At 37.9% G+C, this 22,513-nt stretch overlaps 1 protein-coding gene across 2 annotated transcripts in view; it reads left to right on the top strand.

Annotated features, from left to right (window-relative positions):
* The first annotated feature begins 909 nt into the window (after positions 1–909).
* Positions 910–22,513, top strand: part of tox (thymocyte selection-associated high mobility group box) — a 103,986-nt gene continuing 82,382 nt past the window's right edge. For both annotated transcript variants that reach the window (XM_079819968.1, XM_079819969.1), the window contains exons 1-2: positions 910–1,001; positions 5,979–6,093. The gene's annotated coding sequence lies outside the window, so the exon portion shown is untranslated. The remainder of the gene's footprint in view (positions 1,002–5,978; positions 6,094–22,513) is intronic.

The raw sequence follows: 22,513 nt of genomic DNA on the forward strand, positions 1-22,513 counted from the left end.
CATCTTCAGTTATTGATGCTATTTTAGAAATACACTATTCAGAATAAGCAATGATCAATTTGTTTCAAAAGTGTTCCATAGTAAAATTACCTTTTTTTGTTGTTGAGAAAAATTACTTAATTTTTTAGGTTTGAGCTGCACCAACACAAGATTAAACTGACAAAAGATTAAAAACGTTTTATATAATAGACTCGCTGTTGATCAGTAAAATATGCTATTTCACGACAGCTGGTCTGAAGGCAGCACAAAACATCCCAGCAAATCATTCCTTTATCAAAATGTAGCCGTTCTGATCTTTACTCATTTTCTATTATACAAGCGCTCCGCATAGCAACTCCACCCACCCCACCCCCTCCATCACAGACCCACGCTGAAAAAAAGAGGTAAAAATTGAAATCCAAAAACTCATCTTACATTGTTTGCTCTATAACATTCCGAACAGAGGATATCAGATGCATGGCCAGAGTGAGCCCAGGTGGAGTGGGAGTGCAATCACTCCAGAAGCAATAAAGAGCTGAAGAGATTGAGGTCTACACTGATCAAATCACACTGTTTCTTCTCATCAAAACGAGCACACTAATATTGATCTCGAACATAAAAAGCACACGCACCTGAACTCTTTTTCTGAAGTCGTCACAGGCTATTACCACATTCATTTTTCCCCTTTCTCCATTTCCCTTTAATTAATATCAAATTGAATTTCTAGTGGTGGCCTAACAACTTGACAAATCAAATCAAAGATTTTCTGGCCTGATAATACAATACATTCACATCTCACAGCCTGCAACGTGCCTTGCTTCTGTTGTGTGGAAGTAATCATTACACCGCTGCTGTCAACAGCATAATCAGATCAAATTATACATGGGACTGTGTTTTTCCCGTTGTAATTGATTTACATTGGTGTTTACAGATTCGCAGTGCCGTCAGCTCAGCAGTCTCCCAACTTCATTTTTTAAAGCAGATTCCAGTACAGATGCCATATACACAGCTCTTCTAATAAGGTGAGGCTGTAGCTTTTATTCCCTGTAGCTTTAAGAGGATGGATGTGAGCTAAATGAATGTGGTACAAACTAACAACATCCCAATATAGGTCATTTGGCATGATCTCATAATTTCATAGCTGTCGAGTGATACTGAAATTGACATTGAAATGATATACAGCGAGGCCCAAAAGCTTGAGACTACGTTGTGGGATATTTTAGCTAGAAATAAGCATTTTAGGATATGTAAAAAGCTATGATGTCAAATGAAGAAGATTCGTATTTCTAGGTCACTAAACAAATTTGTGACACTGACGTCAACTGATGTGAACTCAAAAGGTCAGATGTTCTTGAGTCCAGTGAAGCACAAGATGCTCTCAAATCGGGGTCGTTCTCAAATCACGCTGGAGAATGATCATCAGGTTTTACACAAACTTGTGGAGTCCATGCAGTTTGAGTGCTGCTGCCATTGAAGCAGAAGAGAAACTAATACATTTTCAAACAGCCAAACATTACCAAAGGCATTTTTACTCAAATTATAGAATGCTAATAAAATATTTTGTAATGAGAAGTCTTTTAATTTGGTCCCAGAATTTTGGACTCCGCTATATGGTCTCTAGCAAATTACAAAATTGTGTGATTGTGTTTTTTACACTATAATCATCAAATCACCGATTTATGAATAAGAACAGAAAATTACCGCTCCACATGCCCAATGGAATTTGAACTTGCTTTGCCAGATCATGATTGGTTGGTGTATATACATGACAAACGGGCATTGGTGAATTGTGTAATACTTTAAAATATATAATATATAGATTTGTAATTAAATCAACACATTAGCTCTGATTATGGATGAAAAAAAAAAATATTGGTTTACTTTTTTCCCGTAAGGCCACACACTCTCTGAAAGGACCGTATTTGGCTCGAGAGCCGCTTCCGAACAGTGGAAAATCAGCAATCAATCAAAACGCACGCAACCCATAGCAACGCGTTATGGCAACGCCTCAACAGAAATTGTCCGACTTTTGAGCCGTCCGTTACTATTGTATACATTGTCATGTTATAATCAAATTTATTTAGTTTTATTTACCACAATATTATCATTGATATTTGTCTGAGAGGGGCACTTTTGATTCATTTTGAAAAAGGGCAGGGGCTCGAGCACCCAAAGCCCTACCCCCCACCCCCCCCCCCCCCCCCCCCCCCCTCTGCACGTGCCTGTTGGGACATGTGGTCTTCATCTCACAGCCGGTGGAAAAGAATCGGGATAGGACTCGGGCAGAAATCATGTTCATGGATGCGATTATTAACGTTACTGTAGTATGAAGCAGAGCAGGACCGAGTATTAATAAGAAGAGCGCAACACAAGCCTCACGAGCAGCGGGACCTTTATTATGACACATTATTATGCCACAGTCGCCGGCGCCATTTTCGCTTTTCCGGTCATGAGTATGAGGTAACGCAGCTCTGTTTATCATATTAGATACAGTGTTTTGAAAATTATGTTATGTTACTCTGTGCGTTCGCTCTGCGGCTGCTATGACACTTGTTCACACTGCAGTGAGAGTAAAGCGTTTCTGCAAAATAAGACTGGAAACCGAGGGTAACGCAGATATGACGCCATTGACAGGCGACTCCCTCACACGTTCCGGTTCCCTGGTTAAAATAGCAATTTCTCACGATTTACAAATAGCTGGAAACATTTGGGATGTTGTAAGTACTCAACTGAACAAAATATATAACACTGGCCTAGTGGTTTTTGGATATTTTACTGAAATTGTTTTACATAGTGCACCTTTAAGATGCCCAGCAGCACCTGCACTTCACAATACAGCAAGAGCTAAGTACCTTACTGACAGACAGAAAGCAGGCGTATTGAACAAACTATACACTGTTTACTTTTGTTCACATGTTTAGGTTTCTGTTCCTTGCAAGCATGTGCAAAGTTCCTTAAGGTGATTAATTTCTGGCCCACAATCACTGTCTAGCTCTGTGCCAATAGTAAAAAGTTTTCTTTTACAAAAATTGCATATTGGCAGCACATTTTCATGTTCCTTTCATTTATGTCCCTATATTTAAAAATATACACTCGTTTAAAAGGTTGGGGTCTGTAAGATTTTTTTTAAGGAGTTGCCAAAGTAAATGCTCAAGAAACAATAGTAAATGTTTCTTAAGCAGCAAATCAGCATATTAGAATGATTTCTGAAGGATCATGTGACACTGAAGACTGGAGTAATGATGCTATAAATTCAGCTTTGCCATCACAGGAATAAATTACACTTTAAAACATATTACGGTATTTGTTTTTACTATATATATATATATATAATTTGAACATTGAAAATCAGAAGTAAAGTCAATTTTGGAATTAAACATAGGGTTGGATTTTAAATAATTTCATTACTTCCTGTAAAACCTGGTTCCTTCAACAACATTGCTAATGCTAATGACATCTTACAGGAAATGGCAATATTTTTGTTGAGAAAAAAACAGCATAAACATAAGTAAGGCTATTTGCATTTTATAGCTCCTATTTTTGTTGAATCAGTTGGTTTGTCTCATTGTCTCTTTGTTGTAGAAATAGATATAATCAAATCTTCCAAAGAATATCAAAATAACTTCAAGTTGACATTCTAAATGTAAAATAACTCTCAATCCCCCAGTGAACAATGGCTAACTTTAGCCCTTTATATCATGTTAGCTTCCAGCCTGAAAGACCTCCTGCTTATTTTCTTGCCATTTTTCTATTGTGTAAATAATCAAGTTATAATTAATAAAAATGTAGGCCCTGCCTGGAGCCTTCTGAGTCTGCTTTATAGTCTGACAGCTATAGTATAGTATTTTTACAGAGATACTTCCATACATCATAACACAAGCATATTCACTTTTTGAAAAATAACAGAGCTCAAAATATACTACTCTACAACAGTAATAACCCTAGCCGCATTTCAGTTTATGCTTCTCTGTTTCCAAGAGATACAGTCCGTTCGGACAAGATGCAATGTTCCCTCAACATGCTAATGTTCTTTATATCGCTCCTCACTGATATTCAAAAACAGCTTCTTGCACAATGCTGACTCACTCATTTCCATTTCTGACTAAGCCTATTCAAACACTGAGATGATATATGCGTGTACTCGTACATCAGTGTGCACTAGCTTTTAATTGAGAGTGGTAGAGAGAATTTAAGAGAGAAGAGAGAGTGAAAATAGGATTGACAGCACACAATAACGGCTGTCTGTATGCTGGCTCTGAATTATTATTTTTTTTCGTAATGGTAAAACTATTTTTTAGTTGGAATCACAGTCTGAATCCATGAATGTTTTACTGAACAACAAACAGAAGACATGTAGTCATAGTCTGAGAACACAACCGTGTACCGTTAAATAAAACTGCTTTTGGTTCTGTGCAAGCAGTATAAAGAGACCTCAAGAATAATGGAAAATTAGATTAGTTTATCATAACAAAGAAATGCACCAGTCTTATTTATTAATTTCTGCATCACCATTCTAGATAATGTACTGAATCATCCGTTAATAATACTGTGTATATATATATATATATATATATATATATATATATATATATATATATATATATATATAAAAGAGCTTGCAAATAAAACTAGACATTTTGAAATGAATCAGTGACACATGCCTTTCACTCTCTGCTCCTCATTCAGAAACTGCTTAACTATACATTCTGCTCATTGTAAGCCGAGCAGACATTATGAATTAAGATACAGTTAGAGGGCCTTTTATTCCTGTCCTATGAAGCTAATTTTACCCTAAATGAAACTGACACAAAATTCCAGTTGTCTTTGGAAATTTGATCAGAATGAGCCTTTGAGTGTTTTTGCTGATGAACTATTGGTGAAATAAAACCACAATGAAATCAGCAAATTGATTTCTTATGCTACACAATTAATTTTGAAGTACAGGTGGGGTTGAATCCATTTCAAGGGAATTACCATGGTAACCATATTCTCTACAGTGTGTTACCCCGGGGGTTTTCAATCCCCCTGGGATCTCCTTCATAAAATGTAAAGCTTTATATTTTTTCCAAGTATAAAACCCCCATACTGTGTGAGAAACGGCCGAATATTATAAAGACAACATGTTGTTTGCACAATTAAAAATTGCTTTTTTTAATATATATTTTATATTATTGCCCTGAAGCCAATGCAAAATGATTAAAATAATATGAAAAATGCTGTAAATATGTTGTATTAAGTTTATATTTTTCCTATCACACTACCCACTAAGATATATATTTTATATAATAGCGTTTTCACAACAGATGTTGAAACATAGCAGTTTTCAGTTAACTTTGACAACCCTAAATTGTCTGGAAGCATCTTACGCAATTTAAAGGAGATCCCAATATCCATTATTATGGTTTAACGGTGGTAAAAAATAATTGTAGCAAGTATGGTATTTTAATAAAAACTGGTTACCATGGTCATTTACAGTTTACAGTGTTCAACAATTAACCATTCAATTAGTTAAAGGGGTTATATAATATGTATTATTGGTTTGCCAAAGTGTAACGTTAAACAGTTTGTAACGAAACACTTCTCCAATTTCTTAGGTTGTCTATGAAAGCCTGTAGTATAATTATTTTTAAGTGAATGACTCGGGACGTTTTTGCCAGTAAAATCAAAAGGATGTGACGTTTGTGCACGTGGCCGAGATCCGCTCTCTTCCGAACTCATAAACAATGTTCATGATAATGCCGAAAGAGTTGTTCTGTACTGTAATGCCTATGTGCCACGCACAGAAAATTAATAATTCAAATTATAGTCTCACGTAGCCTAGTATAGTCTCAAGTCAAATGTAGGCTATTATCAAACTCATAAGTGTTATTTTAATTAGCCTACCTCATCTGACGACGCGATGCCGGTGAATGGCAAAAAATATCCACATCATTATGAGCAGATGCTTTCTTAAACACTGTTTGGTTTCTCACCGCTGTCATTTCTGTTGTGTGTTTTAGGCTAACGTTATATTGTTATTGAGCGGAAAGCGCGCAGCACATATTCTTCATCTAAAGACGCTCTCAGTGCGGGTGATGGTGTCTGGACGTTCGTCAAGAGTATATCGCTGCAAAGGTATTTCCAACTTTCTTTTACTTCTAAGCAAAATAACTACAAAGAACTTGCTCCATAGACTTCGCCGTGAGTATATCGGGGTCTCGGGGTCTTGAATCACATTCAGTCTAATTGTACGTTACGTGTGTGTGCATGAGGTCGAGCACGAGCAATAAGTTGCTGGCTGCAGTTAGCTTAACGGCCACCAGTGTCGCTAATGTAGATGCTAGCAGCACTTTGGCTGAACCCGAAATCGCCCCCTATATAGGGCACTATTACTATTTGAGGGTACAGCCATTTGTAGTGGTGTCCGAAACCATAGTGGACATTATTGAGTGCACTCATTCTATCCCACATTGCACCGCAATAACGAGCGTACAGCCGATGACACACAGCATATGCAAACAGCTGATTGTTAGTATGTTCTGTGTTCATATACACATCTGGAAAAAAAATGAAAGAACACTTAACATTGATTTCTCAATGTTCTCAATGTTAAGTGGTCTCTTAATTTTTCCAGGGCTGTGTGTGTGTGTGTGTGTGTGTGTGTGTGTGTGTGTGTGTGTGTGTGTGTGTGTGTGTGTGTGTGTGTGTGTGTGTGTGTGTGTGTGTGTGTGTGTGTGTAACATTAACATTATAAGTATTGGATTCATACAAAAAACTATTTTTACATTCACCCAATTATTGTCTAAAAATGTATTGGATTCAGTAAAGTAATCAGTGGCAGTCTCTGTCTCACTGGTTGCAAACGAGTCACCTTTAGCTGTCTGCTTTGATTCCGGCTAATGCAAAATAAGCTTGTGTTACAAACACACCCTGCCGTATACAATTACAGCCAGGTCTCCATGGCCATAATGTTTCTGTCTACTGTAATAATATCAGGCGTGTGGCTACTGAAAATGACCATGAGACAAAGCCCTCAAAGCACAACAGCAAATTGAGGACAATTTCACCTGCCTAGAAAGTTTCCTCCAAGTCATTTTGACTGACCTTGAGATCAACTGTGAATTATTTCTGTATTTATCTTCATAAAAAATCCTTCACAAATGCGATTACATTCAAATGATAGATAGAGGCAATTTTCTATTAATTATGTTAGAGAGCAGAGAAAAATGCAGTGAGAGATGGTTGCTTTGAGAAGGTTTTTTTCCCTTATAAAACAAGTGTAAACAGAGACTGAATGATGTCTTTGAGTCAAAAGGAAACTGTGCTGCTGGCTCTGGTCCCAGAATTACTGAGAAAGAAAAGAGGAAAATGAAGTCATATATTAATCTTTGGTAATTGCAGGATACAGTGAGGTATATAGGACAGCCTTTGGACATCATTTGAGTTGAACCCAATGGCATGTAAGTAAAGCACCAATTTTGGTTTTGGCAGTGCACTGTGCTATTAAAAATCCTGGAGGAATGTGAAACCACACAGTTTCTCTTTCTGTCTGTTTTAAAAAGAGAAAGAATTAGGATTACAACTCTCTGATTGGAAAGGTACAAGGGACTTGAAAAACCGTGAAGGCCTTTCAACATAACTACAGACCTCAGATATTTCATAATGATCTGTTTAGGATGTGTTTGGACAGTATATTTCCTCTCCTCCTGTGCTAGAACTTTAGTACTTTGACTATTTGTAAAAAGACAGACTGGGTTATAACTCTTGAAGAAGGAGCTGTTCTTAAATTGCCCTCTCCGAAAATACTTATTTCTAAGACATTAAAAAATATAAACAAATATTTCAGATGCAATTAAATGAATGTATGTGTGTAGGTACTCTATATAATTGATATACTTTATTTATTTCCTTATTTCTTCAACAATACAATATATCAAAGCACAATGATATGGGGGATATGTTACAAAACATAAACATAAATATTAAATATAAGAAAATATGATGTATTTAAACATTTGTAATAATACACATTTATTGTAGAGCACAGTGATACAGTTGGGCTATATAGAATAATATAATACGAATATAAAATATAATATAATATAATAAGAATAAAATGACATCTATATTTATAATAAAAATAACATTTATCTAAAACCTTTTAAGTATGACAGTGTGCTTTTATTTTTTAGTGGAGAGGTGCAAAGAAAATTCTTGTATGAAACAATAACATGGCATTATACCATTTTCTATGATGCCATTCAAAACGTTCTGTATTAAACAGCTTTACAGACGCCGCAGTTGCATCCTTCATTACTGGCACCGACAACAGATGTTGCTAAAAACTGCTTTCACAACATTAATGTTAAGCTGTGTTCGTATGGGCTTAAAGAGCTAATCTGCACGATGAATGGCAGTAGCATGTGCAGGTTCAATGTGCTGGTGGTTTAACCCTTCGAATGAGGAGTCGCAGTACAGGAAGAGGAAAAGCAGAAGTGAGTGTGCATCCTCATTACCTCTAAATGCAATTAATTATTTATCAATGCAAATTCTAGCTTCACATGGCCCTTCCTTTTCGAGAGAAAAAAAGCGGAATTTTTATCATATTGAGAGGGCCGTATTAATAAAACATCAACTCTTTGCAATGTAGTCATCTTTATTCCTTACATCTTCCACCAGACTCAGAATATTCTCTTTTAGTGCCACGATGCACTCTAATGAAAAAGAGTGACAGGGAGGATTGCTTTTTTATTCAGAGAACCGGGGTGGAATGCACCTCATTTGAACACACCTGGAGGCTGCACAGGGAGGTTAGCGTCATTGATCAAAGAACAAACCGATTCGTGAATGTGAAATCTGTGACACGTACAGCCAGTGTATCCTATTTCAGGGACAAGGGACTGCATTACAGCCGTTCCTCTCCAAAAAACACGACACAACAAACTGAGGAGCCCATCTTAACCCAAGACTCAGCAAACAATATATATGCACTGATGAAGGTGGATCGTTCAAATAACATCCCCGTCTGGGGTTCAAGCGCACCGACACCCCGCACAGGAAACATCTATCTCAATTTTTTTTTTAACCTAAATGTGTTGTCTGAGAGGAACGAAAGAGAGAAAAAAAAGAGAAAGAATGAGAAACCCAAATTAGCCTGTCGACAACAGGTCGTCTAGATGCACAGATCCACTCGGCTCCTTCTCTTTTCATTGTTCTCCATCTCTCTGAATCAAAGCAACACTCGGTCTGAAGTCTCAGAGTTGGGATATCACTCTTAATTCTTTGAAGATTTACTGTAGTGAGATGTGTAAGTTGAAAGTGGTGACTTCAGTAAATGAGGGTTAATACGCAGACTAGTTTTAACAGCCATGAAATTTCGCCCAGGGCGTTCAACAATTCAGAGCTCTCTGTAATGACATGACTGCTGCCAACATGAAAATTCAAAGTAATTCATTGGTACTGACAGATGGAATAGATTGAGAGGAGGATGAGTTTCACAGTTCATCCTAGCTTCTCTTTCTCGTCTTTAACACTGTGGAGGATCCAGAATAAAGCTAAAAGATAACAGTAGGGTACGCTGGAATAACATTTAGAAGCTGCTGTGAGTGTTTCAGAAACATTATTCCTGCATGTTAAACCGCAATCAATAAGGGCAAAGCTTATCACTAGCATTATTTCTGAATTGTAGATGGTTAATAGCAACTCTGGCTCATGTAGATGGTGGAGGGCATGCTGTGGTAGTTGCCAATTTTGGTCTAAATTGAGAACAGCATTAAGTAGCCAAAAATATCACAGATACTATCAAGGTCAGGTCCCTTTAACTGCAAAACATGCAGGAGCTCATGCACAGAAAATACAAACATGTCCTGTAGCGTTTTCAAGAGCTCAGAAAGTTGAAAATAACTCATTGATGTTTACCGGAAGAATTTAAATGGAGAAAAAAAAAGCCATTTCATGGTTATACACAGCACACAATCAAGACAGAAATCAATTAAAAAGCAAAATACATTGCCAAAATAAATCCTGTTGAAGTAATGAACCGACCATTCGTGAATTTCTCAAATCCAATTTTGTGGTCGAGTTTTGAAGAGGAAATGTGGATGATTGCCATTTGGATTATGGAGAAGCTTCATTCATGTGCTATTGATTATACCGCTGATGTTCTTTTTCCTCTTTAAACATATTATATTCACATGAAGTCACCATTCGGATTTCCTTCCTGTCATTTGATTTCCTTTTAATACGGACAATATTACTGGCAGAGTGAAAATGCTGAAACTAAAAATGTTTTGAATGAAATGTTTTTGTGTTGAAAACATATATTTAATAATGAAGGCATATCAAAATAAACATTAAGAAATGAGGCCACCGACCGACTCCAATAACCTTGATAAAAAAAATGACAGAGCAAAATACCTACCGTTTTCCCGGTCCTAATCCAGTCCCTGTTGGAATGGCTGATTGTGGTATGATATTTTTTCCACCTCACTTCTGTTAATTTATTTTGACCTTTGACGACTACCATAAGTTCAGGAGCTCATTTTGGTGAACAGATTCTCTGACAGCCTGCTCTGCATTCATTATAGACCTTTATGCCATCTAAAGATTAATAATAATTTTTCTTATTTATAAACATGCTGTTAATTATTCACATTTACAAGTCTTATTTTTAAAAAAAAACATCCTTTCCTCATTCTGTGGTGAAGTAAATACTACAGAAAAAACAAACAAATGTAAATTCTACATGAAAAAGTTAGTTCAGGCAAGAATTCAGTCAATTCTATTTTAGTACTCGATTCAAGCTTGTAGAAACTAAATATCAACGTTATAAAATTAAGTAAAACCTACTCAACCTTTCTGAGACTGGTGTTCCCATCATGCACTGGGGCATGAATAATTAAAAAGGGTAATTGTTTTAGCTGTTTTCCAGCTGTATTTACACTGTCTTATCATTGCTTTTGTTGTTAGGTTTAGTAACTTGCTAGCCTGGATGCCAGCCGAACTTAGCCCCGCACACAACATTTGAGGTCGGGAAGTTCGGTCTGGACTTGATCCGTTGTGGAGCAACAACAAGAGCTGTTCAGACCAATCAAATTGTCAGGGCGGGCTTTATACGATGATGGACAGATGCTCAACAGAAACGTAATCATGCACGTCACCAAAGAGCGCTTGGGTTGAATTTGTTTACTAAACGGAGAACTTGTTCGTATATGCATTCACCTTTACTATTTCTCTCAAAAATGATGATCGTGTTGGTAAGCACTCCGTCTATCCTTAAATTCTTTTTTACAACACCGGCAAAGATCGTTTACACTCATCATCTTCTACTTCTTCCAGCGTGCGTGCAGTTGAGTTCTGTTGACAACTATGCGTCGCTCCGTTGCTCTGATTGGTTGTAGGTCTATCCAATTGAGTGCAGAGGCATTTTCTTTCCTGGTTCGGTTGAAACACGCCCCATAATCACAGCCCAATGGAGCAGTATCAGACTCATATTCTGACTAGAATTGAGTATGACGACGTCAGGCTAGACACTTGCCATTTTGTGCCATTTAGTTCATTCTCTACATTTTCTCAAAAACTATCCATCCAATGTTACCATCATTGTGTATTGTGTACCAAGTATTGAAGTCTCTATGTTTGGGTGGATACCACATGACTTCCGTTATGTAGATATGATGTCTACACAACATCTTTTGTATTATTTACTTAAATGTTTTTAAGTAAAGCTTACACTTTAGAACCCTGGCTTAATTCGTTGTGTTATATTGTAGTAAATTTCAACTAAGTAGAAATTACTCAATACATTTTTACTGGCCAAGTTTAATCTACATATTTACTTTGTTAATTTTACTTAAAGTGCCCCTATTATGGTTTTTCAAATATCCCTTTTCCTTCAAATCGACCAAAAGGAACAATCGACTCTTAACCGCCTAAATGAGTCCTAAACGAATCCCACTGTGTTACGGTTCTACATCCCTAGATTATACATTTGCATAATGCCCGCCTATGTTGTACTTGATGCGTCCTTCAACACGGTATTCATCCGACGAGTCATTTGAGAATCATTGAATAATGTGGTGATGTGCAATGTATATTATGAGAAAATGAAAGTGTTTTTTGACCTTTGAAGTAGGAGACCTCCAAAACAAAATTAGGAGCCTTTAAAATACCATAATATGAGCACTTTAACTTAAGCCGGGTGCACATTGTGCGATTTAGTCTTTTACGTTTGTTCCTTGTCAGACTGTGGACATGAACATGATCCCCGCTTTAAGCCATGTCACACTGTAATATCTAAAGCCCTGTTTCCACCGAAATTACCCGGAACAATTTGTGCCAGGAACTTTCTTTACAGGAACTTTTGTTTACTTTTTACCCCAGACCTGCTACTGTCTGCGTCTCCACTGCGGTCTAAAGTACCTTGAAGATTAGGCAAGTTAGTCCAGAGACATGGGACTGCGCACAATTGCTCTTCCACCGAAGGACAGTAATAATTTTTGTGTGATACAGTCTACAACAATAAGAAGTATGGAGGAGATGCAAGCAGCGCTACTTTTGCTAGTTATGTATTGGTTTACTAAAGATGTAATTAACAAAACAGCGGAAAAGAGACGAGCACTGATACTAAAGCGTATTCTGAAAGCTTGTAAAGCTAGATTTAAAATAAGACAACGTATGTTATTATCAGCTTTTACGGACATTGACCGCGCGATTGCTGAGACGAACACGCGCCATCGGACAGAAAGAGCAAGACTGATATTTACTGAACGCAGAACGATCCTCGCAAGACTTTTAAAAATGCCGGTTGAAATAAAATGCTGCGTGAGCTCAACCAATCAGCATGTTCAGCGCCTACCAGTGGCGGCTACTGGTCTGTCAGAGAGGGGAAGCTCATTTTCGGCCTACATCATAAAATTGTCTATTTATTTAAAAGTAAATTCTGCCCTACGTAGCCTAGCCTACTAACGTTATATGAATGAATGAATGAATGAATGAATGAATGAATGAATGAATGAATGAATGAATGAATGAATGAATGAATGAATGAATGAATGAATGAACGATCTAAAAAAAAATATTAAGATTAACTGAAACAAGGAATGTGGTGTATAATTGTGTGAAATGTATAATGAAAATCAAGCAATTTCGCCAAGCAAATATCAAAGAAATAGGTTGCAGCAGTTTTTATTTCGACTGAACTTGAGAAATCCGCGATGGGACTGAGCGCGAATAGCTTCAGTGATTCCTTATAGTACAGAATCACTGTCAGTCAAAAGGAGATGCAGTCTTTCGACAGACCCTCCAATCATCACGCAGAAGCTCGGAGTCCGGGCCAGCCCACTCCCCATTCACCCCCAGAGACGCTGAGCGTCCGTGGGCGGGACATAATCGCAGCGTTTATCCAATGACCGTCTAGTTTCGAAGCGCTGAAAAAAAACGTTCAAAGCAGCCCCATTGAAGTCAATGGACGCTGGGCTTCAATAGGGAAATGCACTGTGACGCTGCAGGAATGTATGAGAAGGAAATCGAGTCAGCCGACCTGCTATATGTAACTGATTCTGAACGAACTCGTCTTTGAGATGAACGTTTTCTAACGCATTTTTTGTCAATAAAATGTTAATACAATAGTACATATTTGACCATTAATTTTGTGACATTATAAGGGAAGCCGAGCTTCCCTTGCAGTCTTAAAGAAATCGCCACTGGCGCCTACGTCCCACCCCCGAAAGTTCCTGAACTTTGAAAAAGTACTACCTCGCAAGCAGGGCCGTTTGGAGGGGAAAATATTTACCCGGAACTTCATTTAGACCCTTGTTCCTGCGGTTGAAACACACAGAGTACCACCCCAAAGTTCCTAGTTCCTGCGGTGGAAACGCGGCTTAAGTCATTAATGTCAGACTCTACGATAGTCAAGTAAATAATGCATTACACACGGGATTGAAATGGTGGCTACAAAGAATATTTTGGTCATAGTTTGTCTTGAAAATCAAAGATAATTTGATGGTCGTCGTAGGAGAATTTGATGGTCACACTGCAGGATTTTGCGCCAAATCTTCTGACACTGACAGAATTTTGTCTGAGGTAAAATTTGATTGCAGCGGTCATTCATTGGCTGTTGGTGAACATGTTAAACTAACGATCAAAGACTTCAGATTTAAGCCTAGGATCAGAAGAACGGCCAAATCGTGGCCAAAATCGCACAGTGTGCACCCGGCTTAGTTAATTCCATATGTGAAATTTACTTAATCTGCAGGCACAAAAGAAAAATTAAATAAATGAACTAGTCCGGTCCAAATCGGTACACAAAATCACAACTGAAATGCAAACATCGTTTGCAAAACTAATCCTGTCTGAATAATGCTGAAGACAATCACAACGAACCCTAGTGTTTAGGTCCTGAATGAGTTCGAGGCTGCATCTGAAATAGCATACTTCCCTACTATATAGTAGGCGATAAACTGTATGGAACAAGTATGACAGAAGTATGCGATTTCGGATACAGCCATAAAGAATCAGTTGAATAAATAATTCAGTGACTCATAATGAGAGTCACTTGTTGCCACCTACTGGCAAAATGAAAAAAAAAACCTTCAGGAAAAAAACACTTAAAAATCCCCACCACCAATGTACTACTAGTTCATTAGACTGTGTGATGCTACAGTAGAAATTGGTTTAGAGAGAGATGTTATTGTGAACTCATCTCATTTCACATGCATGTCACAAATTAAACACAAAAGCTGTTGCATATCCTGAGGGAAACATTTCTAATCTGTTAATGATGTAAAACAGGCCTATAGTTCTTGAACTTATTAAAATTTGTAAATGTCTTGCATTTCTGTTTTTACACTTATCTACAAAATGGTGATATGGTAATTTGAGTGTTTCTGTGGCTTAGTAATGACTTCTAACGTTCTGTATTGTGGGGGTGCTTTCTGTTTCTGTCTCTTTTTTAAAGAACTTCTGACTTATGGGGACATTCTTGACTTTTCAGACATTCAGACTTTATGTCTGTCATAATGAATAGAACAAAAAAAAGAATGCCCTTCTCTTCTCTTCTCATACTCCTTTTTAATTTACGCAATACAACTGCAGTAATAGAGAAGCCTGAAGCTAGACAATTTATACAAGTAGAATTGCCTCTTTTTGTTATGTGAAATTTAAATATATATCGACCTCTCTTGATAAAAAACAAAGTGCGTCACATGAACCTGTGTGTTTGTTTAGATGGTCAATAAAAGTGAGAGCATGTGGCTGCCCTATTGATGAGAAAATAGTTTTCAGCAGACCTCGACTGCAATTCATCATACTGGCTATTAATGTCCATTTGTTCTGTTACCAGCGACTATATGACTGCAGCCCCTTGCATGTGTTGACATTTGTTAAAGCTTGGTTTCTGTCAGGACCACTATCGTTAAAGATGATTGACAATTAGCATACTGTTTGGAATGGCGGTATCGTTCTGTTCTGGGCAAGAACTCCCTGCCCATCCAGGCAGCCTAGCATGGATAAGAGCAGGGAGGGTAGCAATAACCCCCCTTAGGGTAAACAGAACAGTAGCAACATAAATGTGTTGCAGATATCATTAATGATCAATCATTTAATGTACAACATAATAGTCTGATTCAGGCCATGTACTGACTGGACGAGAAGAGGAGCTGGGGATGGAGGAGGGTAATTATCTCCTGAGCAACGTGACAAAGCTGCTGATAATACTGAATGGGCCTTATATATAGGGATGTTGTGATAGGCGTTGTATTCCTATGTAGACGTGGACCAGCTGAGAGTCAGCTAATGCGAGCTTGACTGATGTGACCTGCCAGAACTAACGCTATGCTTGATTTCTGATTTTTTTAAAATAAAAATAGATTAGCTCTGGTCTTGAATGCTGATGAGTCAGTGTTCCAGTGCTAAAATCCACGATATAGTAACAGCTATGATATGAAACACCTGTTTACCATTGCATAGCTCCCATAGAATAACATTCTGTAATGTCAGGGACTATGGGCCCTATTTTAACGATCTGAAACGCAAGTGTCAAAACGCGAAGCGCAAGTAACTTTGTGGGCGGGTCTCGGCGCTGTTGCTATTTTCCCGGCGGGATAAATGGCTCTTGCGCCCGGCGCAAATCTAAAATGGGTTGGTCTGAAGTAGCTTCATTATTCATAGGCGTGGTTTGGGCGTAACGTGAATAAACCAATCCGAGCGTCATCCAACATTCCCTTTAAAAGCAGGTGCGCAAGTTCCATTATGGATTGCTATTATTATGGCGCATTTACCAGGCGCACGCCAGGAGCGGTTCACAGCCGAGGAGACTGGTGTGCTTGTAAGAGCAGTGAAAGACAGAGAAGTGAAGTTGTAATGTTGTACATTATGGTAAAGGTGATTTCACAGTCTTTTTTTTTTCAGTCTTTCAGTTTTTTCCGTTTTTCAGTCGATTTTTGTTCCTGGTTCTTGACGGACAAACCAATTTGTCAGATGTCCTTATATACATATATGTCTTGCCACTATTGGGCAAACAGGTCTTATCCTTAATTATTACAATTAGCCTGGATCATTTGTAAGCTAGATTTATGCCTATTTTTTCACATCTTCGTGGCACACCACAATGATTTCCGTCATCTCATGTGTTAATATTTTTTAAGTGTAACAATTTATGATTTGCAAAAATAACTGTTGCATCTGTGTAGATTACATGAGCAAAGTGTATGCGCGTTGTGCACGCTATACATTATGGTCAAGCATGCGCCCTTAAAATAGCATAATGAACAACGCGCAACGCGCCACTGACTTTAGACTAGTTTTTTTCTGGTCAGTGGCGCAATTGTTTAGTGGAACAGCAAAATAGCACCAGGGATTGTTTGCGCCGGAACACGCCTCCTTTTTTGCGCTGAACCGCCCAGGTAGCGCAAGTTCATTCACTAGTTTAGCGACGTGCTTCTGTGGAGGGAAAAGCGCGCTTTGCGCGGGTGCAAAATAGGAATGACGCATGCGTCGGTGTACAAAGTCAATTGCGCTGGGTGCAAGATAGGGCCCCTTATCTTAAGGGATAGTTGACTCAAAAACGTTTATTTTGTCATCATTTTGTTCCAAACCTGTCTTTGTTCTGTTGAACACAAAAGAAGATATTTTAAAGAATGTTGGTAATCAAACAGTCGATGGTAGCAATTGACTGGAAAAAATACTATGGAAGTCAATGGCTGCCATCAACTATCTGGTTACAAGCATTCTTCAAAATATCTTCTTCTGTGTTCAACAGAAGAAAGAAACCCATACAGGTTTGGAACAACATGAGTGAGTAGGTGAGTGCACAATTTTCGGTAACACTTTAGTTTAGGGTCCAATTCTCACTATTAACTAATTGCTTATTACTTAGTATGCATATTACTAGGATATTGGCTGTTTATTAATACTTATAAAGTACATAACAATGCCTTATTCTGCATGACCTTATTCTACATCCCTCAATCCTATACCCAATACCTAAACTACCTTACTAAGTATTAATAAGGAGTAATTAGGAGTTTATTGAGGCAAAAGTTGAAGTTAATAGTTAGTTAATAGTGAGAAATGGACCCTAAACTAAAGTGTGCCCAATTTTAATTTGTTTATAGGTGAACTATCCCTTTAAGGGTGCCACTAAGGCTGGAATACACTATGGTCTGTAATTTTGAATTAATTTGCAAATATTTTTAATAAAAATGTATTCATATTTTTAATTATCTAGTAAGATAAATCTGCTTACTCTCTTAACTCTTTCCCTGCCAGAGTTTTTTTTTTTTTTAAGTTGCCAGCCACGGCCAATATTTTTGATAATTTTCACAAAAATGAAATGCCCCCAGAATAATTGGCTATATGAACATCTGAACATGCAATTTTAAACAAACAAACAAACAAACAAACAAACAAACAATAATTTTATCCTAGCTTCATGCATTCTTTTTTATCAACACTTGAATGTGGGTAAGTTAATAAAAAGGAACATTTTAAACAAAAAAATGAGAAAACAGCATTTTCCTTTTTCTTTCAAAGACTACAATATGCATAAACAATGCTTTTATTACTTGTTTCTGCTGCTTTTTTGCATGTGTTTTGATACAGAGATTCTATACTCTTTTAGAAGATGCATAATAGTGCCCCCTACTACACTCACCAAAAGGATTATTAGGAACACCTGTTCAATTTCTCATTAATGCAATTATCTAATCAACCAATCACATGGCAGTTGCTTCAATGCATTTAGGGGTGCGGTTCTGGTCAAGACAATCTCCTGAACTCCAAACTGAATGTCAGAATGGGAAAGAAAGGTGATTTAAGCAATTTTGAGCGTGGCATGGTTGTTGGTGCCAGACGGGCCGGTCTGAGTATTTCACAATCTGCTCAGTTACTGGGATTTTCACACACAACAATTTCTAGGGTTTACAAAGAATGGTGTGAAAAGGGAAAAACACCCAGTATGCGGCAGTCCTGTGGGCAGAAATGCCTTGTTGATGCTAGAGGTCAGAGGAGAATGGGCCGACTGATTCAAGCTGATAGAAGAGCAACTTTGACTGACAAATAACCACTCGTTACAACCGAGGTATGCAGCAAAGCATTTGTCGCACAACCTTGAGGCGGATGGGCTACAACAGCAGAAGACCCCACCGGGTACCACTCATCTCCACTACAAATAGGAAAAAGAGGCTACAATTTGCACAAGCTCACCAAAATTGGACAGTTGAAGACTGGAAAAATGTTGCCTGGTCTGATGAGTCTCGATTTCTGTTGAGACATTCAGATGGTAGAGTCAGAATTTGGTGTAAACAGAATGAGAACATGGATCCATCATGCCTTGTTACCACTGTGCAGGCTGGTGGTGGTGGTGTAATGGTGTGGGGGATGTTTTCTTGGCACACTTTAGGCCCCTTAGTACCAATTGGGCATCGTTTAAATGCCACGGCCTACCTGAGCATTGTTTCTGACCATGTCCATCCCTTTATGACCACCATGTACCCATCCTCTGATGGCTACTTCCAGCAGGATAATGCACCATGTCACAAAGCTCGAATCATTTCAAATTGGTTTCTTGAACATGACAATGAGTTCACTATACTAAAATGGCCCCCACAGTCACCAGATCTCAACCCAATAGAGCATCTTTGGGATGTGGTGGAACGGGAGCTTCGTGCCCTGGATGTGCATCCCACAAATCTCCATCAACTGCAAGATGCTATTCTATCAATATGGGCCAACATTTCTAAAGAATGCTTTCAGCACCTTGTTGAATCAATGCCATGTAGAATTAAGGCAGTTCTGAAGGTGAAAGGGGGTCAAACACAGTATTAGTATGATGTTCCTAATAATCCTTTAGGTGAGTGTATATAACAGTGAAAACACAGAAAGCTGGAAGATTCTGTCAATGGAGGGGAAGCCTTGTTTCATAAATGACAGAAAATTTCAACAGGGAATATGGAACCTTTCCATTGCACAAAAGGTCCTTTATTGTGGAAAAGGGTTCTTTATATTACTAAAATGTTAGAGAAATGTTCCAACATGGTTATTCTATGGCATTTGCTGCCAAAACCCCATTTTGGAACCTTTATTTTTATGAGTGTATTTCTGTCATGACAACTCTCAAAGAGATTGGCATGGTAAAGGATATTAGCCTAGTCCTACCAGACTCTCGTACATTTCATTTGTACAGAGAGTCTGGCCACTCTCCATTGACAATCGTTAACTTCCTTGAAGGCGGGAACTCTGTTGAAGTTTAAAACTATTGTATCTGCCCAGAGCCACTCTGGATCTGCCATAACCAATCGCTAACGTTTGTTCGTGATGCATGTGAGATGGTCGTCCAGTGGGTTAAACCATGGAACTGATACGCAGAAGGTTGCTGGTTCGATCCCAGTGGTTACCACCAGTGTGTCCTTGAGGCACTTTACTCCATGTTGCTCCAGGGGGATTGTCCCTGTAATAAGGGCACTGTAAGTCGCTTTGGATAAAAGCGTCTGCCAAATGCATAAATATATAATATATATATATAATATAATATAATATATATTTGTCATCTCAAACTAGCGCATGACATCAACATCATCGTTCTCAGCCACTCCCTCTGTTCGCTGATTGGACTGGTTAAAATTTGACCGGAGAAAACCAGAGAATATAGCGCAATCCCAGATGGAGTACTGAAGGAAAATGAAAATTGAGCGAAAGTATGTAGGAGGGCAGAGCCAGGCTAAAAGGATATGGCAATGTTCATGTATTTGGTCTTGGCGGAATAGATCTGCTGCTGCTGCAGAGCAATTACCAAAATTTGCTACTGCCAATACATTCACAGACATGCTGCTGTGACCATGAAAGACATGCTGCCGTTGCTCATGCAACATACATGAAATAACCCCTATAGCAGATCTATACAGGTGGAGCTGGGGAAGATGGAGGGCTACAGCAAACAATGTTGAGCAAATCAAGTGCTTGAATGTTGAGCAGCAAGCTCATTGGCTGCTGATACCACAGCAACCAATTAGCTATGCTATGTAGATAACGTTGTGATCGCTTACAAATAGAGTTACGGACCTATCAGCTCTCACCATTTAGAGTTTCATGACCGAACTTTGTATTAAAAGGACTTAAATCTTAATTTAAATTTATTCATAGCACTGCTATTTCTTATTGCTTAAATGTACATTCTGTATTTTTTTGTTTGTGTTCTTGGTTCTTGTCATCTTGGACTGGACTTGGACTTGGATTTCTTTTCTTATTTAGTTTTTTGTTTATTTGTGAGTGTATACCATTTTACACACATTTTAAAATGTGCTATTGTGTAATTAATTAAATTGACTTAAAATGTATTAAAATATAATCATCAGGATAAAAGCATGTAAATATGGTTTAATTAGTAGTGAAACATGATGGTAGGCTATTAAAAACTGGGGTGAAGCAGCAACACATGAGACATAAAGTAGTAATAGTTAGTAATAAAATGAATAGTCAGGAGATATAAAGCAGTACTGCAGAAATAAAAGCTGCCCTGTGTCTTTGCTGTCTCCAGGACAGGAGGAATAATTTTGCAAGATAGTTAAGAAGATAACCATTTCACAGAAGCATCCTTCACAAGCCATTATGGCTGACAGCCTATTACATTTCAGATTGAGGAGGTGAAATGATTAAGAACATTGTACTATGTTGCCATGACAGCGCGCATTTTTTCATCCTAAGAGTGTAATCACTATAGTTTCAATGATGTACAATCAAACCAGATGATAATAAGCAGCAGAGACATGGAGATATTGGGTTTGGAGGGATGTTTCCATGGCAACTGAAATAATAATCCCCATGATTGATGTTTTCTTTTGCGTTTTCCCCTTTGTATGGCTGTAAGATTCAAAGCCTGTGTGTTTTTTTTCTTTTTTCTTCGCCACAGCAGCTTCATATAGTTTATTAGTCTGTCAGAATAGTTTATGAGATGTTGTTGCAAAGGAAATAACCAAGTTCTCCTGCTTAATAACATGCCACATTTTCTGTTTACATACTCTTTGGGTATAAAACAAACATCAATGGATTCATCTTTCTCAAATACATTTTCCAGTTGCATCCTGGGTAAACAATTTTGCTGTCTATTAGCATCCAGGTCACACATAAATGTCAGTGAGATAGGGCTTTTGGGCAGAAACGAAAATAACAGTCACAGAATGAGTTGCCACTATTTGTTCATGAACGATGTTAAAAGTGTGACACCCAATTACTCTGACAATAATTCAGCAGCCGGTTATTCTTTGCAAATAAAACTCCATTCCTCTACATAATGAAAATCTGATCAACTTGAAATAGGGTTACATAGTGAATACGTGCTGGAATTAGTTATTTGTTAGTGTGCCGCTGTAACTTCGTAAGTCGTACAATAATTAGATATGTATTTGTTGTGTGAAGTGTGGGAGCTGAGATATAAAAGAACAGATGGTTCTTTCAGTATTGTGCCAGTATTGTACTAACATTATTGTATATCGTCTTGGTTTTAGGAGCAAGACTCACCTCACATGGAGCAAAAGTAAAGAGACCTTTATCACAGAATGTATTCAGTTTGGGTTGGGTATGAATTTCATATTTCATAGTGCATAATGCAAGACGCATGTGAGAACTGAGCATATGTTAGGCTGCACCAATCCACAGCAATTAAAGAAACGTAACAGGCACCATAAAGTTGTCCATATGGCACATTCCAAATCTTCTTAAACCAAATGATAGATTTGTTTTGTTTTTGTGTGTGTGTGTGTGTGTGTGTGTGTGTGTGTTTGTGTTTGTGATTTATGAGGACACAAATTTGTATAATGACACGGGTATTACACTGGTATTACGAGGTAAACATGAAATATGAGGACATTTCATATGTATGCATATGTATCAAATAGCTTTAAAAACATAATAAACAATGTTTTATTAAAAAGGTAAAAATGCAGAACAAACCTGTGTGCGTGTGTGTGTGTGTGAGAGAGAGAGAGAGAGAGAGAGAGAGAGAGAGAGAGAGAGAGAGAGAGAGAGAGAGAGAGAGAGAGAGAGAGAGAGAGAGAGAGAGAGA

Source organism: Gobio gobio (genome assembly GCF_949357685.1).
Source record: "Gobio gobio genome assembly, chromosome: 6".
NCBI lineage: Eukaryota > Metazoa > Chordata > Actinopteri > Cypriniformes > Gobionidae > Gobio > Gobio gobio.